Source organism: Peromyscus californicus, unplaced genomic scaffold (assembly GCF_007827085.1).
Source record: "Peromyscus californicus insignis strain IS unplaced genomic scaffold, ASM782708v3 Scaffold_10__1_contigs__length_136768540, whole genome shotgun sequence".
NCBI lineage: Eukaryota > Metazoa > Chordata > Mammalia > Rodentia > Cricetidae > Peromyscus > Peromyscus californicus.
The window spans coordinates 56,310,983-56,328,356 of NW_026294391.1; the positions used below are offsets into that span (position 1 = coordinate 56,310,983).

General features: G+C 35.8%; 1 protein-coding gene across 1 annotated transcript in view; it reads left to right on the top strand.

The window, feature by feature from the left end:
- Positions 1-17,374, top strand: part of Eda (ectodysplasin A) — a 397,393-nt gene that overhangs the window by 170,050 nt on the left and 209,969 nt on the right.

Sequence of the window (17,374 nt, forward strand, 5' to 3'; positions counted from 1 at the left end):
ATGTCTCTCTCAGTGTTTCGTCGTCGTCGTCGTCGTCGTCATCATCATCATCATCACCGTCATCATCATCACTTTGAGGAAGAGTGTCACTATGTAGCCCTTGATGGCCTGAAATTCACTATATAAACCACACTGGCCTTGAACTCATAGAGTTCACATGCCTGCCTCCAGAGTGCTAGGATTAAAGCAGTTTACCACCCCACCAAGCTGATGAATGTTTATAGAAGTAGCCTGGCTAAGATATAATTCACATACCATACAACCCACCCATTTAAGTTACATGATTTATTTTTTTAATCATATTCCTAAGTTGTCCAAGTACTACTATGTTCAATTTTAGACAATTTTGGTTGTTTCTTATTTTAGCCATTATAATAATATACCTGGGGTGTGGGAAGATGGTTCAGTGGGAGGACCTAGATTTGGATTCCAGAACCCAAGTAAAACAGCCAGGTGCTATGGTATGTACTTATAGTCCTAGCACTGGGGAGGCAAAGATGGGAAGATTCCTGGGGTTCACTGTCCAGCCTATCAGTCCAGCTGAAGCAGCAACCCCCAGGCCAATGAGAGATCTTTTTTCATAGAATAAGGTATATATTTCCTGAGAAACAACACTAATTATCAGTCTTTGGCCTCCACATGCATGCCTGCATAAATGTGTTCACACACAAATATGTTCACACAGAAATAATAATACATCTCTTAACAGTCACGTACAGATTTTTGTGTGGACATATGTAATCATTTCTCTTATATATGTACCTAGGGGTAGAATTGCTGGATTATGTGACAAATATGTGTTTAACCTATTGTTATTTAGTCAGCAGAAATTGGTGAAAGTGCTCATTTTCTCTCAACCTTGTCATCACACATTATTATCTGTTTGTTAATAAAGATGAATTTGAAAGACTACCGTACTCATTCTTTTCTATGTTGTCTATGTCTACTTTTGCAGTATAACCAGAGTTTAGTTGTTACAATAAAGACTATATATTTCTTTATAAGAGCCTCCAGTATTTATTAATGGGACTTTTGTTGTTTTACTAACTTGAGTTTTAAATTAAAAATTTGCCAGCTGCTGCTATAGTGGGATCCTCATTAAACTGAAGTTAATTGTGTTTTGATTGTCTTAGTGAAGTCTGATAGTGAGAAGGATTCTCCTTTTTACATGGTTTTCCTTTGAATTACACTCCAAACTAGCCTGTAGTCACTTAAAATATATGTATATGGGCAGTGTCCTAGATATATAGTTATATCTGTTAGGCAAAAATCCTACGATTATAAAAGGAAACACAATTTGTTGTCATAGTTTATCATCCAAAGCTTTGACAATAAAAGAGTACAAATATCAAAAGGGTACCAGTAAATGTGCTATTCCAGAACATGTGAATTATATAGCATGGAATATTATAGTGGAGGGGGGGAGATTGAATTAGTAAGTTAAAATGAAGTGAAAAGGAAGTTTGGCAGGTAAAGACATGGGGATAAGGCGGGTGCTAAGTCTTGGAAACATATACAATGCTAGCATTGTTCCCAGAAGTGGCTATAGCCAAGTTCAGTTCTGGTTCATTTTCCACCAAGGGAGCCAAATACACATTGGAATGGTCAGAGATATAGAAAGCTGGCATTAGGACCTTTCCTTTTTTTGATAAGGAAAAAGGATTGTACATGAAGAATGTATTGTGATCAGGATGGGGTGAGAGAAAGAAGAAATAGAAAAGTAAACCAGGCAGAATTTGGCATATTAGAGCCCTGAAGAGTTTTGATTACTATTAATTGTGTTCAGAAAAATAGCATTAAATGTTCTAGAAAACATACAACAGCTACTAGGGAATCTTGGACTTGAGGGAAGAGGAGGGGTTACAGAGCCTTGCCTAGAAGTTATTTTTATCTTGCGTGGTCACACAAATGAGTAGCTTAGCAACTGAATTCAACTACAAGGCACATTAATGATGCTTTGTGTGATTATACAGTAGTGCTTGTTTTAAGCCGGACCTGCTTCATTATGGAAGAGGTTTATTTCTGAAAGATTTGTTAATTGAGATGTCCTAGGGATAGTTTTGTTTTGAATGTATTGAAAGAAGGTACAAGTCTAGGCTAGGGAGCAGATAGAATCTAGTACTTGGCTTTTGTGTTGTGAGTTAACTGATAAAAATGGATGAAGCAGGAGGTAACTCAGATTCACAAACACAAAAATTGCATGTTCTATGTCATATGGCTCCCTTGTTTATAAGGTTTATATGTATGTGTATGAATGGAGGCAAGTGTAGGTACAGATTATGAAACTAGAAAGGAAACTGTGAGAGGTCTAAAGAGGTATTGGGAGAACAGTGTAGGATATATGAGACATGAAAGAAAAAAGGAAGCTGTGGGTGATAGATGGAAGAATAAGTGATGGAGTGATCAGGAAGGTTGGGAGAAAAGGGGAGGGAGAGGATCAACAAAAACAAAATTTGCTAAAACACCAGAATGAAACAACATTGTGTGTGCTAATTAAAACATTTTAAAGTAAAAATATCTGTTTTCCCAAAAACGTTCTGTTAACCCAACTAAGGACTTGGAGACTGAGCTTGGTAAAGCTCCTTCCCCCTGGTACAACTCTGGTACTACAGAGTTGCCTCTTGTAGAGAATGCTCTAAGACCATGGCAAAACATTCATTTCTGTGCATTGTTTGCCACAAAATAAGTCATGTTCAGTGTAATCCCACTTCCCCCTTAATGGGTATAGAATGTGATCTGTAGATCAATAAATAATATATAATAAGGAATTTGCTTCATTATATGTCAGAAATGGCATCCATAAAAATTAAAAACTAGTAGGACTGGATAGTGAATGAAAAAAAAGAAATAAAAATGGAAAGGACATGACTGCTCCTAGGTATGGTGGAGGAGAAGGTTTATTGTAGATGAAAGGAAGAACATAGCCAGAGGCAGGAATATCTGGGAGAGTCCAGAGTGAATATGACCCCCAAGCTGGGCCATGTGAGGAGATGGGGGAGGGGAGAAGGGAAAGGAGCAACCAACCAAAAGGGGTGGCCAGGGCCAAGAGACGGGCCAAGAGGGTAAAGGATAGACTAAAAGGGATAAAGGGACTGGTGTAGCAAAATGTGTGGGTTTATACAGGGAAGGGCAACTCGGGGAAGAGCAGCCCAGCCCCTGGGCTTGAGAAGTTTAGGATAGGATGTGAGGGTTGTGCCAGCCAGGAGAGCCCTGTAACAGGTAGAGACTGAGGGATCCAGGGAGAACTTGGCAGCCAGTGTCTGCTTTGATATGTTAATGGACACCTCAGTTAACCATTTGTCCTGGGTTTGACACCTAACAGAGATGAATCAAAAATGTAGGTAAAGTGGTGAAATAATTGTCATTCAACTAAACAAGAATGATTTTCTAGAGAGTTGGAAGTCATGGGACAGTTTTAATGACTGAAGAGATGTTTTGTGGGCTAAAGTAGGAAATACAATCTGGTCTTATTTCTTGGCAAAATTAAGGTAACAGCAAAACGATCAAATTAAAAAAAATATGAAATCAGTATCAAGTAATGAGGTCATATCACATTCCTCGGGACAAAATCCAAATGAATCATATAGGCCAGATGTCTTCATTTCCTCTGTATTCACTGTCACCATTCTGTTAAAACTATTGTCAAGTAATCTCAGACTGAATTCCTAAGTGCATCGGATGTTGATCAGTTCCCAGGCTTTATACATTTGACAGTTATCCTATAGTGCTTTTTGTCTTGTTAGTAATATACCACCCTACTTTTCCTTCTGAATTTTCTTCTTTTCTTTTCGGTAGCATATATTACTTATACAGAATAGTGGGCTACATTGTAACATTGTCATACATGTATATCATCCTTCTGTCTCTTCATCAATGTTCTTTCTGCATTCTTGTCTAACTTCTTTTTTTACATTCATTAATTGGTGACCTAATATATCCCTAATATATCTCAAGTGGCTAATTCCAAATCTGACATAAATAAATAGGGAAAATCAAACTATAGAACTACTTTGTAACTTGGAACTAACAAATTAATCTACTAATGTTGAATCTAGCATAAACTTGTTTTACACACACACACACACACACACACACACACACACACACACACACACGTGCACGCCTGTTTTAAAACCCTTCAGATGTTTTTCTGAATTTAATCTATCAGCACATCTTAAACACTTTTAGCACTGTTTAACTTATGAACATGGTAGCTGCTTGATTAAATTAGTCCATTCATGAGAAACCGTAGTACCGGCCAGCAAAAGCTGGCCAGGCTGACTCACATGGATGCAGGGTGGGTGGGTGCCAATATGAAGAATGAATGTGTGATAGACAGGTAGGAAAAAATGGAAGAGTGGAGCAGTGTGTGTGATGTGGAGAGAGTGGAACTGGAAACAGAACTACCATGACAAGTAATAGAGAGGGCTGAGGTCGATGGTGGAACATGTCCTTGTCCAGTGGGGTCAGTGGGGTAGACTCAGCCCTCGAACACACAGCCCAGCTGCAGGGCCACCCTGGCTCTGGGCAATGAAGTAGGCCCGAGATGAGGAATGGTTCACTTTCTGAATTGGACCATCCTCAATGGGCAACATGGTCTGTGATGACACTGAGGGCCATTTGTGTGTGAGCGATTCTGATCCCGCGGGCCAGGTTGACGTGTGAGGCCCATGTTACTACCTAATGCCAAATGGTCTATGCCCTGGCCTGAAGCCGTGTTGATGACCATTGGGCCGTGCTGCCTCCAGAGGCAATATTGATGTGAATGGCCTGCACTGCCACCTGAGGCCGTGATGATGACCATGGTCCAGGTTACCTCCAAGGGCCTTGTCTGATCATGGTCCTACTGCAGCTGGGGGCCATGCCTGTGATCTGTACTGTCACCAGAAAACATGTGGAAGCCCATGATCCATGCTCTCACTGACTGTAAAGAGCAAGGAGGCAGACTCATAGTTGAAAAAAAGGGACATGGAAGGCTTCTGTGACAACCCCTACCTCCACCCCAACCCCCCTCCAAAAGTAGCAGCCTAGACAGGAAGCAATTGATGAGAACTCTTAAAAGTATGATAAGGATGCTGAAGTGTAGCTCTTCACAATTGATGGTTTCTGGTGAGAGTGTGGGAGGGGAAGGACTCAGCTCTATTTAAGAGGCAGGCTGCTGAGAGTTTGACCATGCTCCAGTGAGTATACAGATAAGACAAATGGGACTTGTTTTTTTGTTGTTGTTGGGAGTAGGGAGGTCACAAGGGACGTGGGAGACATGAAAGGACTGGGAACTAAGTGTTATTGGGGTATACGATGTGAAATTCCCAAAGAATCAATAAAAATATTATGTTGAAGAAAAAGAAACCCTAATACCTCAACTTTGAGTATTCACACTGATGTGATGAATGAAAATATCTAAAAGTAAATATAACTAATTGTAACTATACTGTGAGAAGACATCTTAAGTCTCATTTTGTCAAAATCACTCTAGTGTGTGTGTGTGTGTGTGTGAGAGAGAGAGAGAGAGAGAGAGAGAGAGAGAGAGAGAGAGAGAGAGAGAGAGAGAGAGAGAGAGAGAGAGAGAGAGAATGAGAATGGGGGGCAAGCGAAAGACAGAGACAGAGACACAGAGAGAGACAGAGAGATAGAGAGAAGAGGAGAGAGAGACCCCTCAGATCTTACTTTTATTCATTATATGGCTTGTCTACATATTTTGTTTTGTCCCAGTTTAATTGATAGCACATTAACCAAGAGAATTATCTAGTGTGTGATCAGTCAATGATGGAAATAGCCTGTGGCCAGTAGTCCATATATATATAATATTTTATATAACATTCTTTCCATATTTAGTAAGATGTTTTAGGCCAAAAGGTATAGTAAAATAAAAACATGGTAACCATCTTTTACTGTTATCATTGTTCTCAGCCTCATCTGCATTTATAAGATAATATGTTTCACAAGAGTCATGTCTGACTCTTGGAGTAAGTATGTAAAGATGCTACATGGTCTGCTCCATGATGTTGTGTTTTAGCATAGTATTGGTTGGCATTAACTACTTGTGATTCAAGGTACTTTCTTAATTTCTTGAATAAATCATGAGTTTAGCAACTGGTAATTTTTCTCATGACTTACTTTTGTTTATTTAAAACACTCTAAATTTATGTAATACTTTTCTACTAACACACAAACCAGACAGTTGAAGGAATTATAAGTGAAATATAGTGTTTTACTTTTCAGTTGCAAAGTAAAATAAATGCTCATCATGTAATGGGGAAATGTTCATTATGTAAGGTTTTCTATTTTGTAATTAAACAAAATTTAAATATATACTGAGCTAGATTAGTATGCTAGTTTTCCTATATAGTGTACATATTACCAGGCTTCAACAAATATTTATATACAATCATTTTTAAACAAAATTCGTATGTAGAACATTGGAAATGTATTATACCTAAGAACTCCATAGAATTATAGGTACTTTAGGAAAACATAGAAATACAAATAAGAAAGTTAATAATACTTTAAAAAATATTTAAATATTAGTGTCAAGCTAATTGTAAGTAGTCTTTAGTTGTGTCAATTACTTCATCCCTACAAAATCCATCCACCAATGTGGGAGGTGGGTAGGGTGTACCATAGTACATATGTGAAAGTCAGAGGACAACTTTGAAGAATCAGTAACCTACTTCCACTATGTGGTTCAGGGAATAAAACCCATGCCATCAGGCTTTGTGACATACACCTTTCCCTAAAACTCAATTTTATGGAAACTCTAAATTGAACTTTTTAGTTTTGCCTTTTGTTTCATTTTGTTTTGTTTTTGAAGACAGGGTCTCAGCATAACACAGATTGGTTTCAGATTCATTAGGTAGCACAGGCTGACCTAGAACTTGCAATCTCCTGCCTCTTTCTCACAAAGTTAGTACTGCAAATGTGTGTCAGCACACCCAGTTTAAGGAAACTATATAAGTACAATGTTATAAATAAATAAGAGCAAACAAATAAATCATTTTAGGCAGAACTGTTAAAGTAAAACATTAGTGTAGCCAGCTTCCAAATGAAAGAGCTCAGACATGACTTCAGTAAGACTGAGATCATGTTCTAAAAATCTAACTTCTTAATCACTGTCAAATGGACAAAATAAAGAGAATCAATGTGATATCTAATTAAATGTTAGCCATAAATTGAAGTTATATTTTAGGAAATGATATATCAATATAGAAATGGTATCTTTATTGAAATTTGATAACTTTTCAGGGCTGTATTTGTTGTATACATCAGTTTTCTACATTACATCAAAAACCCCAAAAATATCAGCTAAAATGAAGGGAAGATTTATTTTGGCTCATGTTGCCACAGGCTTTAATCTATGATCATTTGGCCTCTTTGCTTTTGGTCCTAAATAGTACAGTGGAAGCATTTGGTGGAGGAAATACTCAGCTTATGCTAGTCATGAAGCAAAAGGAGTAAAAGGAAAGGTAGCAGTCCATAGTTACTTTCTAGAACATAGGAGATCACTTCCTTTTACTAGATCCCACCTCCTAAAGCTTTCATCACTTTTTATTAGCCTCATCAACTTGGAAACATACTTGTCTTTGGGGAACATTTAAGTTATAAACTGTATTTCATGACATAGAGGCATACAACCATTTTCAAAAGGAATCCAATTAAGGAGTTAGAAATTGTCTTTAAAAAGTTTTATTTTACAGTATTTATCCCATTACTCAATATGATCATTGTCAATTACGATTTCTTTGGGTGGAAGTAACAGAAAACCCAACCAACTCAAATGACTTTTAACAGTTTTATTTTCTCCAGTAATATGCTAGTCAAGATTCTAGAACTGAGAAATTCTAAGTTACCTGGTGCAAACAAGGATCCAGGGGCTTTCAGTTTTTCTCCTTTACCATTCTTTGCATGTCAGCTATTGCCTATAATCTTGTCCTCTAATGGTTGAAAAGATTTCTGCTGCAACTTAAGATATTATATCTTTATAAAATTGCATGTAAGAAATCACTCGTAAGATTCATTAAGATAGTCATACTCATGGCTATGATGTATTCTACCCAAACTGCAAAAAATTACAGTGTTTTAGAAAAAGGATATAGGACAATATATATATTCATGCTCTCCCAGTACTTTCCCATGAATCTTCCCACAATGGAGTCCCAGAGAACATATTTAATTCTCTCAGGTATAATTGAAGCAAACCTGATGCCATATACTGCCTGCAAGAGCCTACTAGAGACTCAGCACCTACAGGGTTTTTTTTTTGGGGGGGAGGAATGTTCATGTAGGAATCCTCTGTCTGACACATAATAAAAATAAAATGTCACTCTCCCAGAAGGAAATTACGTATTCCACGTGTACTACATTGTTTGTACAGTCAGTCCAGGTATAGTAAGATACCCTTATCAACTAAGGAAAATACACATCTGAAACTCAAATTCTCAGATGCAAACCAAAGGCCAACCTTGTTGGTAGACTTTTCTAAAGATACGAATTCCAGGCCTACCATGTTAACTCTTTTCTGCATGAGGTAGAAAACTTTCCTTGGAAGCAAAACTATCTGGGAGATAAAGTGCCATGGTCAATATTGGAGCAGTTGCCCATTCCCCAGTTGAAAGGACAGGTGGAAAAATCTAGTGTTTTTTGGTTTTAGCCTCTCAAAGAAGATGAATTTTATCATGAAGTAAAAGAGCAAGGGCTTCTGAATAGAGACAACTAGTATTTTCTCCAAAACATCTTTACAAAGTTCACTCTTGTAACTTGTTCTTGCTTCATTTAGTAGTCATTAAATATTTATTGAATGTTTCTTACTTGGAAATTCTTGAACTGAAAAGGTAGGTGATAAATAGGAGAGATTCTGAACAGAAGAAAGAGTGCCATAAGCATGTTTTTATATATCAAAGGACTAAAAGTCAGGTATAGCAAACACAGACAATGGGACAGGGGTGGTTTTATAAAACTAGGTGTGAGATATAGGCATAGGTCAGATTGCAGGAATATGTCCCTTGTTAGTCAGACCTGGAGCTGACATCTAAGTGTGATGGACACATTTCTTCTGTGCAATAAATTCTTTAAAACAGATAATTTGAGTATGATAACTACAGCATTAAAACATTTTTTAAATTTTAAGTAAAACTTTATTACTTTGGAATTGGGAAATTTTAAAATATACCAGTTATCTCTACTAACATTAAAAACTCTTAATGTTGATATACCAAAATGCTACATTTATGTTCATCTAAAGCCAAAGATACATTAAAGATTTAAAAAACCCAAACATGATAATGATATTTATATCACATATAATTGACAGGGAATCATTACTTAGAATAGGAAAGAACTTCGCAACTAATTATAAAAAAAAACTAATTATAAAAGTTGTTTGAATGAGTAGTTCTCAGAAGAGTAAACATGATTGACCAGCGAACATGACAAGATTAGCATTTTTATTAGAAATAAGAAATGCAAATTAACACCACCATACTAGCACTTCATACCTGTCAAATTGCAGAATCTCCAAATCTGATAGTTTCAGCTATTAATTACAATGTACAATAGTGAAACATTTCCTTTATGCCAAGTGGGAATGTAGATAGATAAAAATATTTTGAAAAAGAATATGGCAGTATCTTTTGAAGTTCAAGATGTGAATTCCTAGAGATAAAATAAAATGAGAGCAGAAACTCCGGAGACCTGCCAAAGCAGTCCTCAAAGAAAAGTTTATAGTGATACACATTCACGTTAAAAATTTTAAGAGATATCTCAAATAAATGCCCTAATGATTCAAGGCTCTCAAAAAATAAAAAGCAGTCAATCCAAAACCCAATGAATAGCAAGAAATAATAAAGATTGTGGAAGAAGTGAATGAAAAAGAACATAGGAGAACACTTCAGAAGATCAACCACACAATAATGTCAGAAGCCTTTCCTTTAGTCTAACACATTACTGGCAACATTGTATTTAAATTGCATTGAGTTCTTTATTATATCCTTAGGTACCATGATAGATTATAGACAGGTGTCAGAACTACAAACAGAAAGCTCTATACCAGTGGTTCTCAACCTTCCTAATGCTGAAACCCTTTAATACAGTTCTTCATGTTGTACTGACCTTCAACCATAGCATTATTTTCATTGCTACTTCATAACTGCAATTTTGCTGATATGAATCATAATGTAAATATCCGTGTTTCCAGATGTTGTTAGGCGACACCTGTGAAAGGATAATTCAACTCCCTCTCTCAAAGGGTTGCTACTCACAGGTTGAGAACTGACCACCTCTACTGCAAGTCCTAAAGCAAGAAAACGTAAGTGATCAGAGAAGATTCAGTAGTAGCTGTTTTCTTCCCTTAATCTGTTAAGGTGTATGTGGGTGGTTTAAACAATTATGTACAGTGATACAGATACTATGATTTTGAGATGCATCTGTAGTAACCCATCTGTAAACATTCTCCGTATTGTAAAGTATCTTGTCCTTTTTAGTACCTCAAAAAGATGATTCACTGGGTGGTATTTTTTAATGTTTTTATGAAACTGTCTTATACATGTCACTGAGTTTTTACTGTTTTTAATCACAGCTAACCTAATTCATATTTGAGAAGGGATGTGGTTTACTTCTTAATATTTCTTTGATGCAAAGTAGATAAGATTTCTGATTATTTCTTTCAAGATACACAACTAAAAGGATGATGATAGAAATCAGGGTTGTAGATGCTCAGTTTGCTGAGAAGGCTGAGAGTATTATTTAATCATTGTCATACACTTATGAAACATTATGAGGGTCCCAACCACTAGCCTTCTTTCTCTTTCTAGAGCAAAGATAAAAGAAGCAGGCTTAATATACACTGGGAGTGTTAGGTTACACATAAAGAAGAAATACTAACTGGTAACGTTTATTCAATACTAGATCAGCTAACCAAAGGAGACAGTTGAATTTTACTCCTGGGTAAAAACTTTATGAAACAGGATGGACAATCATATAATATGATTAGTAAGGGAGAATGATCTTCATGTAACTAAATGGCCTCTCAAGGTGCCTTCTAAACTCTGATTTCTGTGAAAATAATTGAATTAAGACCTGTTGCCAAGGCAGACCTGACTGTTCATTCTATAGTCCTTCATTCAGATAGTCAACTCCCCAACTGTGCTCTTTTCACTACTGAAACTATAGCGCTTGATTAAAAAAATATTCAAATATTTGTTAAAACATTTGATGGATAAGTAAATTTACCCTTTATTGATGGGAAGACAGAAATTGATATTCTAGGCCATTGGCTGTTTGTAAAGTATTATGCAAACTCTGTTATTTTTCATAACACCTCTCAAAGATAAATCATTTAAATTTTTTTAAAGTGTATGCCCTCTCCCTAGAAAAATGAAGACAAAATTAAACTTAGCCATTTTCCCACTAGTTTTCAGGTAAATTTTTCTGCATTGATTTGCCTCTTGTGGTACAGTTAAGCTTACCACAGCAATTAACAACATCTACTATTAAATCAGCTCAAACATAAAATGCTTTAATTAAGCAGCCATGTGCCCAAGAAATTAAGAATTTGCTGATTGAAATTAAGCAGCTGTGGTTCCTGCTTGAAGTCTAACTTGAACAACACTGATCAAACATAACCTACGTCTAAATTATACTCAAAGCAGGGCAAATAACAAATAGTAAATTATTTATATACATGAATTTTACTTGTTATATACTCCTGTATATCCACCATTTATTAACTACCTATTACTCGCCTGGCATTGTGCTGAGGGCTCTCTATTTTTTCACACATATAGTTAGGTTCAACTTTTATAAGTCCCACAAAACCCTATGAAATTAACATTATCCAAATATATAAATACCCATTGCCACATTGTAAATATGGCAGAATTCAAGGTCATGTTAACTGAATTGAAAATCTATGAGTTTTCCTGTGTATATTACCTTTTAGGATATAATAAAAGAAATAGAATCATTGTATAAATAATCAAGACATCTGTATTTTAGATTATGTTCTGCCTTGGAGAATTAACTCAGTTATGCTAGTCTCTTTCTCTCCCTCTTTGCCTCCCTCCTCTGTGTGTGTGTGTGTGTGTGTGTGTGTGTGTGTGTGTGTGTGTGAGAGAGAGAGAGAGAGAGAGAGAGAGAGAGAGAGAGAGAGAGGGAGAGAGAGAGAAGAAGGGAGGAAGAGACACAGAGAGGCTGTGGTACAACTATGATAATAGTATCTTCTGAATGAATAGTCTTGACTTGTTCTGTGCTCAGGAGAGAGCATGTAACATTGGAGTTATCAGTGTAGCTCTAGATCCTTTATATTTAAGTACCAGTATATATTTATTCTTTCATCAAATATTTGTTGGATCCTTAAAATATGCAAAGCACTAAGAAGCTCAGTTGAAGTTTCCACTTACACACTAAAGGATATGGTGAAGGAAGTAAAAATACTACAAACATATATTAAAAATATCACTACTGTTACATGCCAAAAATGAGTGATAAGATGTCATGAAATTTGTAATAAGATACTAAAAGAGGCTTTAAGATTACCCAGCAGACTGAAGGAAGAGGTAGGAATTACCTAGATAGAGGAGTAGCTGAGAGAATTCCAAGTAGAAGGAGAAAGTATGTGTAATGTCTTGTGGTAGGAAGGAGCATAAGGAATTGGGACAGATAAAAGGAGTCCCAAATAACAGAAAAAAGAAGTGGTAGTCAAGGAGGGTTTAGTAGGTGAATTAAACTATGCCACCATTTATAGGTTGTGTTAAAAACTTGGTTAACTTGTGGTACAACTTTTTGAAAAGGATTTTATGAAAAGAAATTACTCAATTTTATATTATATTCTTGTGTATACCAAGTGTTTTTATAAGTAAGTTATGTGGTTATATGAACCAATTAACACGAGTAAACATAGTTGGAAAAGTGAATGACATACAAGTATGAATGGAAACTAGGAAGAAAATTCTGTATATGAGCATAAGTCAAATGCCTGACACATAGTATCCTAAAAGAATTCAGTCTATTAAGTAGCTAAAAGATATTTTTCTGAACAGCTATCATAGGAGATACTGCTAATAAAAAGGATATCATAAATGAGGAACTAAAATGAGTACAGTAAAAATATGAAATTGCTGTGAAGGATGGATAGATATCTCAATGGATAAAATCACAAGCTTGATGACCTAAGTTTTGAACCTGAGAACCCAATATAAAAACCAGATACAATAGCACAAACATGTATAATCCCAGCATTCCTACAGTGAGATGCAGAGACAGGAGACTCTTAGGAGCGTGTGGTCCAGCTAGCTTGGCTTATACAGTGGCAAAGAGACCTTTGTCTCAAGTAAGTTGAGGCAAGGACCAACACCTGAGGTTCTCCTCTGACCTCCACATGCAATCTAAATATAGATTACAGGAGAAGAACAGATTGTGTCTCAAAATCTCAAATTATAAAACTTGGACAGTACAATGAAATAAGTTGTTTTCTTAGTCTTTGCCTTGTTACTATAATTCTTCCATCAAGTAGCCTGAATATAAGTTAAATAATTATTTCTATGTGTCTACCTAGCAACCACTTCTAATGCCACATTCTTTCAAAGTACAAGTTCAACATTCCTTATCCAAAAATTCAAAATCCAAAATGCTCTAAAAATCTTAATTTTTTTGAGTGCCGGTATGATATCAAAAGTGGTAAATTCCACATCTGGCGCCAGCTCTTTTAAATACTATAAAATCACCTTCAGATTATGTATATAAGGTATATATGAAACATACGTAAATTTCACATGAATGAATTTTATCTCTATACCTGGGTTCCAACTCTAGGTATCATATTCGGTATATGCATATATTTCAAAAAGTGACAAAGTTCAAAATCACAAATACTAGTCTTGAGCATGTTGGGTAGGAGATATTCAATATATTCAATGGGATTGTGAATGTTTCGCGGTCAACTTCCTTTAGTGTAGTTAGCCAACAGGTTCAGTTTATGCCCCGGGTCAAAGCTGTCGGTGTCTCACATTTAATCACTAACAGAGAATATTCAGAGAGAGAGAGCACTAAAAGAAAGAAGTTAGGCGCATAAGAAAGACCTTAGTGTGTCAATGTAAGGCATACAAACTTTGGAATCAGAATCTCTGGCTTCCTAATCTGGTACTACCTACAGCTTAAATGAATCACATAGTATCTCTGGACTTTAATTTCCTCAAGTTTAAAATAAGGCTTTAAAAAGTACTTCCTTTATAATTATGAGAAATACTAAATGAAATACTTTGTAAAACACTTTGCAAATTATGAAATTTTATGCCAATTTAAATTGATATCATCATCAAATATATTAATCCCAATTATACATCCAATGATAGCAACTGTCAAATCTGTTTTCCATCCCCTTGTGTTAATTGAATTGTTTGTATATTATATGTTTATAGTATATAGTTTAGCATGAGGAAAGAATACAAATTACAGCTAAAGGAAAAGTAGGGAAAGCTCTAAGTGTAAAGCTCCCATTATCTTCAGGATAAATTACTTTCTTTGCATCAATATGTGTCAGTATACATGAACTCTTGCCAACCCAGGAAACTCCCCTAAGCTTTAATACTCAGATTTTGATTGAAGATTCATTATGTAGCTATGACTGATTGAGTTGTTGCCCATATAATTGAACTCAGCCTTTAGATTAACTGATTTGGCATGGCTAAAAGCCCCTACCCAGTATGATATTGTTGGTCTTTTTGTTGTGGCTAGTTCCTAACACTGAGACTCTCTGCTATGTAATATCATAAGTATGACCTCGGAAAAAAGTCAAGTATGATTAATAACTTGCTGGCAAATACTATATTTGGTAGCAAAGCTGTTGAAGTATCTCTGAGTAGCTACATGAGGTATATTTTATCCTTTTCAACATGAGAGCAAGCTGCAAATATAAGGCTATTCAAAGAAGAACTGAATAATAACCACCACAACTATGAAACAAAATATTGTTTAGTTCTTGATTGGATGGAGTCAACAATTTTCATATTATTTAATATTGTCTGTGGGAGTCTTAATCAGGAGTAAAATTACATTAAGACTGTGACAGTCCCCTGCTAAATGTCATTCATTTTATCACTTTTGGACATTGACCACTTTATGCTGTTCAAGAAAAAGGCAGCAAGAAGAATGATCTCCTTCAGTTGGTCTTATCTAGTTCTTGGTTGTTTTGTTTTAATTCTATATTTGGCCATATTAGCTATTGAAAACTTTGCAGAGGGCATGTGCATAGGTTACCACTTGTAATGGCTTATTGGAAGTATGAAATATTTAATTTAATTTTTATTTATTATTCTTTGGTCCAGACTATAAATACTTATTATGAGATATTTTAGATCAGTGAACACTGTAATGATGGGGGATATAAGAAAGGAAACAATTCCAACTATTAAGATGACACATACCTATCTGTCCTATTCCATGTCTAGGAACTCCTCTTAAATTTAGTGGGATTTCATGGTATTATATAATCAAAGTTGTGACATTGATTAAAGCCATGAAAATTTACCAGTGGGTACATCTTTGTACATGCTAAAATTAATTTAGAACCTATGTGCCTACAAGTACAAACCAATCTTTTTTGTTTGTTTTTTTCTTCTCTATCACATAAATTGTCTTATAATATTTGGGTTTCCAATTGGGGTTATAATTATAGACTTCTGCTTTAGTTTTCTTGTGCTGTTATGTTTTGTTTTGCAGTGCTAAAGGGTGAAATGTAAGTCATCAAGACATATGAATTATATAAGTTAAATTCATAACAGGAACTCAGGCGGACTTACCAAACGTAGTATACAGCACAGCACGACTTGATACAAAATGGTCAGAAGGTACCAGCACAGTTCAAGTATGTTCTCACAGACACACAGTGGAGACCCAGTTAGTAAATCCAAAGGGAAGAATGAAAACTCCCTGGGTAATTCACATTGACATTCTACTTCAAGTTTGGTTGTCCCATGGCCACTTTGCAAAGAGTCAGATCAACCTCCAACCCAAAATATGATTTGAATGCTACCCATATACTAAAAGCGTATGAGAAAGTTTGTTACTGACATAATTAGGTGTTTGTTTGTTTGTTTTGAGATAGAGGTGGTTCTCAAGCCACAGATATCTTGAGTGAGGGGAAAGGCAAGTGGCTTTTAATTTTGTTGTGGTTGGGTGGTAGGCCCTGTGCTGGCTAGGCATGCGTGGTCTGAACTTACATGTGTGCTGCGTGGAAAACAATGCCCAAGCCTTCTTATAAGGTTGCCCTAATGTGGCACAAGAGGGAGAAGGAAATCAACTGGAAGTAAGAAGGAATAGGCAGGAGTTAGAAGGGCATAAGAGAGAATGATAGGGGCTTAATGTGATCAAAATACATTATATACATATATGGAAGTGAATTTCATACTGAAGTCCATTATTAAGAATAATTAACCATTTTAAAATAATAAAACATTTTTAAAGGGAAGGAAAGAGGATTATTGCCTGAAAGCTGTCAACATCAAAACAGTAGTAGGGCTCTTTATTAAAATTTACATCCCTAAAATAAATTTCAGTGTCATCAGTAGAAGTTTACCAGCCGAACAAGAGCTCTATTAATAGTCTCAGATTTATTCTTAAGTTTATCAGCCTTCTTTTTGCTATTGTAGTGAAAATGATGACGTAGTGGTGAGATACATTTCCTTTCCTCTATGTGATTCTGTTTTTAGAAGCTTTGATGTGATGCTTTATTTTCAAAATATGCCCTTTTATTTCTAAAGATTTCTTATCTGTCTGAGAATAAAGCTAAATAATGTCTTACAGAAGACAAGACCTCTGGCCTGTGTTGGTGGACTTTTTTCTACACCACAGTTTAGCTGTGCTGTTTTGGGAACGCCATTTCCTCTGCTCTTCAGCTTCTTCATGTTCCTTCTATAAGACAGACATTACAAAAGGTGCTGAGGGTACAAACCTTAGTAAGTTATCTCCCAGTTTTTAAGGAGCTCCCCATCTGCTTGGGAGCACAATGCTTCCCATACAATGTGGAATGGTAATTGCCACAGCCTAAGTGTGCATGTGGTGCTGGGAATTATCAGGATAATACTTTAACTGCATTACTGGGAAAGGAAGAAATTAAGAAAAACCATGTTAAACTACTTTGAGATATATAAAGTAAAATAAAAATCACAGATACATTTTCCTAATTTATTAAATTTACAATTAAGTACTTAGAGCTTATGGTAGTCCTAAGACATATTTTTGGGAGTTGGGGGAGTTTAGGGGCTGTGTTGGTTGTATTTCTAATTAAGATTCATTTTTAGTTCCTAATGGTTTTATTTTTCCAGAATAGGGAACTGTGTGTTCCTCTTGCCACAATGACTAAGTGCTGCTGGCACAAATAAGACAA